This window comes from Camellia sinensis, chromosome 10 (genome assembly GCF_055761805.1).
Source record: "Camellia sinensis isolate YWXY chromosome 10, ASM5576180v1, whole genome shotgun sequence".
In the NCBI taxonomy this organism is placed as follows: domain Eukaryota; kingdom Viridiplantae; phylum Streptophyta; class Magnoliopsida; order Ericales; family Theaceae; genus Camellia; species Camellia sinensis.
Window position 1 is genome coordinate 117,197,203 of NC_138970.1, and position 8,080 is coordinate 117,205,282.

An 8,080-nucleotide genomic window follows, 5' to 3' on the forward strand; every position below is an offset into this window, starting at 1 on the left:
TACACGGCTATTTCTTTCGCCCACGGTTAGTAGATGCCCCGAATGAAGCATGGTAGTGTGAATAGATGTACACCCGATCTGCTGTTGACATCGTTTGGCGGTGCCCCTGGCTTGATATGCTTGCGATGAGCTACAGCATGTCCCGACAGCCTGGCATTCAGCTGATGGGCCTGACACACTGTGTCTTCTACTTTCCATTCAGATTCCGTCATCAGTTCAAACACGACCAGACTTGCCCAGAAGAGGGACTGGAATACCCGACTTCATATCCGACCAAAGGCTCACATTTAGCTTGATACCCTAGTGTATGGAGGACAAGAGAGCTTCTGACCCCTGCTCCCACTTTCAGTTGTGCCCTTTCTTACGAATGCATAGCTTGGCTTGAAGATGAGGCACAAACTGGGCCTACTTTAGCGTTTGAAGCTTCCACAAGCTTAGGGAGAGGACGCACGAACACCTGACTATGTCCCGAGTTTATTGCTTTAATCTGTACTTTCAAGTTTTCTTTTGAATGTAATAAAAAGCAACTTCAATTTATATCAAGAGTCGGAGAACTCTGTATTGCAATCAATGAAATTGAAGGTTGTGGGTACTGAAAATTTTCTGCTTGGTCCAAAAATGGTCTAAGTTCTAAAAAGATTAATTTGAACAAAATCTACTTTTATTCAAACTTTCCAAAACCATTTTCGATATGGATCGCAAATAGACACACTCGAGATCTATCACTGAGATGTGCAACCCCAAATCCGATAACTGGAAAGTTGTCCCTTGTCTGAATAGCACTACACTGTAGCTCACAACTGAACTCTTGGATGCAGAAAAGACAAAGATGGCCAAAACAATCACATGGACAGAGTTGATTTGGAAGTGTTTATGGCTAGACTTCAGAATGAAGTTGCCTACATATCCCAAAGATGGGAATCAAGCCTTACGTAGTTCGGTGAGGGTTCACTCAGGTTTTAACACTCTCCTTTTGCGCTCTGACTTTTGTCAAAGCCGCCATTTTTGGGTTTTCAACCTTGCGAGCTTAGTTTTTCTTATTTTAAATTTTTGTGCTCTAACTTTTGCCTAGGTCGCCCTTTCGGGTTTTCGGCCTAGCTAGCCACTCAAGGGCAGTATTTCTTCAACTTGTTCGTGTTGATAGGTTGGGAGAACTCAAGGCCATCTGAATCCATTAGAACGACAGCTCCACCTGACCAAATAGATTTGATGATGTAAGGGCCAGTCCAATTGGGTTTGAAGTTGCCCCTAGGGTCATGGATGAGAGCTCGGTTGTCTTTGAGCACCAAATCCCCCTTTTCAAATTCCTGGATTTAACTTTCCTGTTGAAAGCCCTGGCGATTCTGCGTTGATAACCTTGAATGTGGTGTAGTGCTTTCAGCCTTCTTTCGTCGAACAACATAAACTCCTCAAATCTACTCTGCTGCCAAACTTCAATTGGTAGAACAGCCTTCATCTCATAACTTAGAGAATACGGAGTTACCCCAGTAGAAGTGCGAATCGATGTCCTGTAACCCCAAAGAGCAAATGGCAGCGTATCTGGCTGGTCCCTGTAGGTTTCTACCATCTTCTGTAAAATATGTTTGATATTCTTGTTGGTGGCCTCAACTGCTCCATTGGTTTGCGCCCTATATGTGGATGACTTATGAAAAGCCACGTTGTATTTCTCCAACAATTCTATCACTTCCTTCTTAAAGTGGAAACCAATGTCTGGGATGATCTCATTCGGGACCCCATAGCGACAGGTGATGTTGTTCTTGATGAACTTGACTACATGTGATGCTTTCAGCACTACATAGGATTGGGCCTCGACCCACTTTGTAAAGTAGTCTATCGCCACCAGGATATACTTATGTCCGTTCGACCCCTTCAATGTAACTGCTCCGATTACATCAATCCTCCAGACTGAAAACGACCACGGTGTATTCATGTTGAACAGCTTTGACTGTGGAATGTTCATGCGATTTGCATAGATCTGACACTTGTGGCATCGCCAAACAAAACTAATACAATCCTCCTCCATGGTTGACCAGTAATAACCCTGTCTGAGAATCTTCCGAGCTAGGATCACTTCGCTCATGTGCGATCCGCACTCTCCTCCGTGGATGGCCTCCATCAAGCGCTGTAATTCTTCAACATTGACACACAGTTTATTCATTCCCAGATGGCCCCGTTTGTACAATTTACCCCCACAGATGATAAACTGAGCAGCCATTTGTCGTATCACCCTCTTGTCTTTGGCATTTGCCCCTGGTGGATAAGCCTCCTTCTCTAAGAAGTTCTAGACATCAAAGTACCAGGGGTTCTAATCTTTTGCTTCATCTATGGCGGCAATCAGTTCATAGGCCGGCACATACCTCTGTTCAATAATGATTGCACGCATCCAGACCACCAAAGGGATGTCTATTATAGAGGATAGAATTGATAAGGCATCTGTGGACCTGTTGCTCTCTCTTAACAGATGCGTGAAGGTTAACTTCTTAAACTCTGGAATTAGCACGTCCAAGGTTTGGTGACAAATTTTCATCCTTTTTTCTTTAACCTTCCAGTCTCCTTTCGCTTGAGACACAACCAGGTTCGAGTCCCCAATGACGTCCAACCGTTTTGCCCCTAGTTCGAGGGCGGCTTTGAAGCCAGCGATACATACCTCATACTCTGCTTTGTTGTTCGACAGCTTGAATCGGAGTTTGAAAGCTAAGGGTATGTGGGAATTGTCGGGCGCTATTAGCAACACCCCTATCTCATACCCATATTGATTAGATGCTCCGTCAAAGTACATAATCCAAATTTCTTCTTCAACCCACAAAATAGCCTAATCTGGAAGCAGATACTCTACTGCATCATCTCCCTCCACTGGGTGATCGGCTAGGAACTCCACTACCGCTCTCCCTTTTACAGACTTGCAAGTCATATACTTCAAATCAAATTCAGAGAGAAGAACCAACCAACGGGCTAGCCTACCCGTAAGTGTTGGTTTCTCGAAGAGATATTTAATGGAATCTAATCTCGAAACCAATATTACGGAGTGAGCTAATAGGTAGGGCCTCAGCTTCCTAGCAGCCCATACCAAGGCCAAACAAGCCTTCTCAAGCAAAGTGTAACGAGTCTCATATCCCAACATCTTCTTGCTCAGGTAATAGATAGCCTTCTCTACTTTATCCTCAAATTCCTGCGCAAGCATGTAGCCCATAGTCGTGTCGGTTACTGCTAGGTACAAAATCAACGATTTTCCCGGCTCTGGCGGTGACAACACATGTGGGTTCTGTAGATACTGCTTAATCTGTTCGAAAGCAACTTGGCATCGGTCATTCCATTGGAATTTCTTTCCTATCTTCAAGAGGCCAAAAAGTGGTTCACAAGTCAAGGTTTATTTTTCGATAAACTGTCTTATGAATTGTACTTTACCCAAAAAGCCACGCACCTTCTTTTCAGTCATCGGTGGTGGCATTTCTAAGATGGCCTTAATCTTGGAATGATCGACCTCAATGCCCCTTTGTGTAATCAAGAACCCCAGCATTTTTCCTGCTGTAACACTGAATGTACATTTCTGAGGATTCAGTCGCAACTTATACTCTCTAATCCATTGGAAAAAAATTTTCAAGGCGGTGTAGTGGCCCTCTCTTTCCTTGGACTTGACAATCATGTCATCCACGTACACCTCAACCTCTTTGTGGATCATATCGTGCAAGATCGTGGCCGCGACCCGTTGATAAGTAGCCCCAGCATTCTTCTAACTGAACGGCATCACCCTATAACAATAAGTTCCCCACGGGGTGGTGAAGGCAGTCTTCTCCCTATCCTCGGGTGCCATCAAAATCTGATTATAGCCCGAAAATCCATCCATAAACGAGAGCAGCGCATGCCCAGTGGTGAAGTCCACCAATTCGTCGATATGCGACAGAGGAAAGTCGTCCTTCGGACTGGCTTTGTTCAGATCCCTGAAGTCCACACATACCCGAATTCGGCCATCCTTCTTCGGCACCAGAACTATGTTGGCCAACCAAATAGGATACTCAGATACTAACAGGAACCCTGCATCAATCTGCTTGGTGACCTCTTCTTTGGTTTTCAAAACCCAATCCGGGCGGATCCTTCGAAGCTTCTGCTTAACGAGTCGGGCCTCAGGGTCAAGAGGGATCCGATGCTGTACAATCTCAAGATCGATTCCCGCCATGTCTTTGTAGGCCCATCCGAAAGCATCTTTGAAATCTTTTAATAAAGCGACTAAGTGCTCGCACTCCTCTGAAGACAACGTGGACCCGATCTGGACCAGACAGATCCTTCTCAGTACTAACATTAATTGAGGTGATTTTATCAACCAAAGGCTTTACAAACCTCTCCTCTTCTTGATCAATCAAATGTTTCAAAACTGGAGGAATTTCTTCCTCGTCGTTTTCATCAAAGTTTTGAAAGTCCTGATTAAAGCAATAAACTAAAGGAACAAAAAAGTACTCAGAAGCCACATCGGTGGTACCATTCTCATTAACATCTAGTTCGTCTGATTCTTTGGTTACAACAGACTCAAAGGAAAATGAAAAAGATGACCTGGACAAGACAACGGCATCCAAGTTATCACTCCCGGGAATACCGGACTCTGACTCAGAAGAACTGGAATCTGATTCCGACTCCACAGACTCTGTGGAATCAGATTCTGGTTCACTACCTGACCCAAAACTGCTAGATAAAAAGCCTTCCTCATATTGCCAGACGAGGGAGGGTGTGATGGATACATCCAGAATGCCAGAATAAGGGCCCATAACCAAGTTATCCCCAATCATGGAGATAGAAAAGTCTTCCCCGAGCACTCTGGTATGATCTGAGGATCTGAAGGAGACAAGCCAACGTTGCTCCCATTTCAAATTTTATGCCATCGGGCTCATCCTCTTTGCACTGCTCAGCCACAGCTGGTGGGTCAGTCTGCTCTTCAGCAACTTTATCCCCTGGCAACTGTAAGTCAAAAAAGATCTCAAAACCCGGCAAGTGCCGCCTCTCTGAATTCAACCCTGGCTCTGGAAAGTCGTAAAATGGGAAATCCTCTCCCTCCTGGACAAAGCGTCCATTCAGGGTTCCTTGGATAGGTTTATGCACTAACTCATAGTGTTTTCCAGCTTGTTTTGCCTTGGCTCTTCCGGCTATCTCCTTTCTCTTTCTCACCCAATCCTCTTTGGTAGGCGTGTAGCCTAGACCAAAGGTATGGGGATTGTGTGGCACTTCGGCCAATTCAGCAACGTCCTTCAAGCCACTCCTTCCTAGTCCCATCCCGAGCACATGTGCCAGTTTGTTCATGAGGTAAATAGATTGCGCATTGACATACAGCCCCTCATTAACAGCTAGAAGATCTTGCACTACCTGAGCCTCAGCCAAGGTGAACCCAGACAAGAAGACATCCTCCTCGCCATGTACAATCTCCAAGTTCGGCGTAGTAACCTCTGGCGGGAGATGTATGGAACAGTTCCAAAAACAATTGCTACCTCCTTCCCATGGCGATATTTCAACATCTGGTGTAGGGTGGAAGAGACGGCTCTTACTTGGAGCAGCCATGGTCGTCCAAGGAGTAAGTTAAAGGTGGCTAGAACATCTAGAACATGAAATTCGATATCCTGTTGGCCCGGGCCAACCTGAGTTTTGATCTGCACCGTCCCCATAACCTCCCGGCTGGTGTTGTCATATGTCCGTATCACCTAGGCTGTTGGTGCGAAATCCACGGGCTTTAACCTAATAGCATGTGTCGTTCACGACGAATACACATTTCTAACAGATCCCGTATCAACTAAGATTACCAGTATCCACTTTTCCTCACACTCCACAGAGATGTAGAGTAACTTGTTATGCTCAGCGCCCTAAGGCGGTAATTCTTTGTCTGTGAAGGTTAAAGTCGGAAAAGCTCCCCCTGGGAAAACCAACCTTACCAACAGTTTGGGGGTTATATCAATTAAAAGCTTAGCCTTGTCCATAACTGAAAGGACGGCTTGCCTATGCACCTCGAGGCCATGAGCAGTCCCCAGATAGAGATGTATGTTTGAATCTTTTTAAGCTGCTTCAGTACAGCCTCCTCCCCTAACAGTCTGTCATTCTACCTATCAGCTTCCTTGTCTTTCTCGGATGCCTCCGGTTGGTCCAGGGTGTGGGGGTTTGAAATACCGCCCACTCTGGGTCATATAGTCGACTTCCTCGATGTACCACATATCATCCGGGAGATTCTGTCCCCAATCCTCATCAGTATGGGCCAGACGCAAATCATCATCTTCCCGCCACATGCCCTCGGCAACCGACAAACAACTATCCAGCTCTGCTGTAGTTGTTTCCGTTCTACAGCACATTCTGTTCGTATAGGGGCCTTGGCTTTTCTAGCCCTCTGATCAGTCTCGATCCTCTCTTGTTCAAACTGCCTCAGCGTGGCTTCCTACTCTGTGTCAGCTGTGCACAAACTGCCCAAGTCCTAAGTAAAATTCTTTGTACCGGTGCTCTCCGGCAACACTTCCTTGTTCTCGACCATTCTAGCCGCTGTAGATGTTCTAGTTTCTGACTGCCCCTGTTTCGGCTGAGACTCTTCATCAATATCTGGCTCGTCTCTAAGCCACCCTATAGTATCTGTTGCTTTGTTTGCATCAAACCAATCAACCTGCACATCCCCCAAGTCCTGCTAATCAAAGAACTGTAGGTTGCTGATATCCTCCTCAAGGTCAACTAGGTCATCCAGCCCCTGACTCGGTCCGTCCTCCCGGACAACATATACCACTGCCCCAGTTGGCAACTCTATGTAGACACCCCATTTTTGACCGACCTTAAGACTCGGACGTCACCAGTTGAGCGTTCGGTGATATTGCCTATAGTGCTCGTTTAGAAGTTTCAGAGTCTCGGCTGCGAGACCAACTTCTCATTCTTTGTTTGCAAAAGTCAACAAAAGTCAACCCCTGAGGAAATCTTCCAAATGTTGAGACAAACTTACCTCAAGTGGTGAAAATGAGAAAAGAAGCACCGAAATCAAAATTTAATCGGTCCAAAGTGATGAAAACTGAAAGATTTCGCGAAAACAACTTGCGTGGAGCGTTGAAAAACGCGTATAGAGCGCAGATTCGAGAGGAAGAATGCTCTAGGAAGGGAGAGGGACTGATTTCAGAGTTGGAGTTGTGAGGAAACGGTGTTTGGCCAAGTGTATTTAAAGAAATAGGAGCAAAAAGACTAAACTGCCCCGGATTTGGGCTAAGTGGTCGGCCGACCACCTTTTGTGGCAGGCCGACCACCCCCTTTGTAAAAAGCTGGTCGGTGGCCTCTCCCTGGGACAAGACCTGGTCGGTGGTGTTCCCCAAGTGTCCACCAAGCTCTCTGCAAATTTTGGGAAGGATTGGAGTCCCCGGGACCTGAAAAAGTACAAGAGAAGTGCACTTTTTGTGGCGAAATTGCCCTACCGAAACTTCAACTCCAACTTTCAGTGCGTCTGTCATCATTGCTTGTCAAAAGTGAGATGTATCCTTTTTGAACACGTTGCGACCCCTCCGGGAGGTAAACCGGAGGTCGCGATTGAGTTGCCCTCATCAAAAACTTGCATTTCTTCGCTCGTCGTTTCATGACAAACATGCATTCTAGTTTGCACTTACTCTGCATTGTTACACACGTCACTTGCATTCTCATGCACACCACTCATACTATTGTGCACGTTTCACAGGTGTTGCTAATTATGTTGTGCTTGTCGAGTTTCTTTCTTTTGCAGACACGATATTGTATGTACGGTTCATTTGAGGCTAGTGCGACCAGACGAACCGCGCAGGTATTGTATCTTCTCCGTGTGAGACGTGGCGAGAATTGAATAATTCTCCGCATTCTTAGCTACATGAAATGTAGTTATTGCTTTGCATTCTTGCTTAAAACTATTGCATCTATTGTGAATATGTGCTTCATTACAGCTTGCTGCATTCGCATGATCCTTGAGTTACCTTCGGCTTCTTGCATTGTCGGTTGCATTTTGCTCTTGCCTGCGGGCATGCCTGCGGGCACATCTCTGTTTGTCTTGTCCGTTTGTCTAAGTCTTCGGCCTTGTCAAAAATGGGTCGTCTCTAGGCTTTGACATTCACTCCCGTCA